The following is a 1,731-nucleotide window of genomic DNA, read 5'->3' on the forward strand; positions in this document are numbered from 1 at the left end:
TAATATATATATATATATATATATATATATATATATATATATATATATATATATATATATATATATCAGAGTAAGAGAGAGACAAAGAGAGAGAAAAAAATTCTAATATGCTTTTCGAAGTAATGAAATAAGGCAAAATGTGTAATCTATAATGTAAAAGAAATTGTATCCTTCGTGAGCAATGTACAGTTAACATTGGAGGAAAGTAATGAAAATACTACTCTCTCCTATGCAAATTTTAAGCTAACCTAGAAAAAATAATTCAGAATAATATTGCTACTTGACTGAACTGTTTATCAAAAGCTTTAAAAACAACTCTAAAATTCCGAATACCATAAAAAATACTTAAAAAATAGTGCATGTTTAAAAAAGTTTATAAAGTTTCATATTATATTTGATGAGGAAATTCCAATTACGCCTTTTTTACGTCCACATTCCTATAAATAGCACCTAAAATACTTTCGATTATAAACTTTTACATCATATTTAATGGGGAGATTCAAATTACGCCTTTTTTACGTCCCCATTCCTATAAATAGCACCTAAAATACTTTCGATTATAAACTTTTATATCATATTTGATGGGGAGATTCAAATTACGCCTTTTTTTTACGTCCACATTCCTATAAATAGCACCTGAAATACTTTCCAGTAAAATGTAGCTTCAATTTGAAGCCGACAAAAACGTATGACGCGAACGTGAAGACTGAAATTACTTCGGGATTTCAAATATGTCATAATCAGTCACAGAATTACGAGGGAAAATATATCAAACGGAGGCTGGAATTAACGTGTCAAGAGTAAACGAAAAGATGGGGGAAATTTAAAGCTTATGTACTTTTAAGCGGTGATTTATAAGACTTGACCTTAATCTTATCGTTAAACACACCTTTGAAAATCTAAGTATGTTAAAGAAAAAAAAAACGATTACTAAATAGTGACAAGGTATTTTTTGATGACTTAAATTTGGCGTACGATGCTATATATAGCTATAGTCCATTTCTTTTAGCGAGGCAGATTTGCACCGACTCGCAGCGGTGCCCTTTTTTAGCTTGGAAAAGTTTCCTGATCGCTGATGGGTTAGAATTATCTCGTCCAACCAATCAGCGATCAGGAAACTTTTCCGAGCTAAAAGGGCACCCTGGCGACTCGGTGCAAATCTGCCTCGGTAAAACAAATGGACTATAGTTAAGCATTTTAACGCAGATATGTTATATAAAAAGATGAGTTTTCTATCAGTCATAGTCATTTCCCTTTGTAAACGTATGATTTGCTACGAGTTTATTCCAAATTTGAAATGTTCTGTTTCGCCAGTTCTTAAGAATAAAGACTTAAAACACAATATGTTATCAAAACATACTCTTGAAATTTGCAAAATTCCAAATATTTTCAATATTCAGGGTAAACTTTTCATAACGTCAGGGGAACTGTGTATAACAAAAAAGGTCGATTGCATGACCTGAAAAAAAAAATAGCTTTTGATGATCGGGGGAAAAAGAAAGTAATAAAAAGTTAAAAAAAGTTAATCAATATATGCACACTCAAGTTGAAGAAAATCTGAAGCAATAACAAAGAGACAGAGTTGCCAAAGATTAAAAATATAATCCTGACTTGAGACGAAAGGTTTCTATCCAACTGCCTATGGATTGATTAATAGATTATGAGTTATCCAGCATCCCGAACATCCTATGGAACAGCAGTACCGATGGAGAGCTTTCAAAAAACCACACT

At 31.5% G+C, this 1,731-nt stretch overlaps 1 protein-coding gene across 1 annotated transcript in view; it reads right to left on the reverse strand.

Moving 5' to 3' along the window:
• Nlg3 (Neuroligin 3) overlaps window positions 1-1,731 on the reverse strand; it is a 169,028-nt gene that overhangs the window by 69,422 nt on the left and 97,875 nt on the right. The window lies entirely within an intron of this gene.

Source organism: Palaemon carinicauda, chromosome 13, assembly GCF_036898095.1.
Source record: "Palaemon carinicauda isolate YSFRI2023 chromosome 13, ASM3689809v2, whole genome shotgun sequence".
Lineage (NCBI taxonomy): Eukaryota > Metazoa > Arthropoda > Malacostraca > Decapoda > Palaemonidae > Palaemon > Palaemon carinicauda.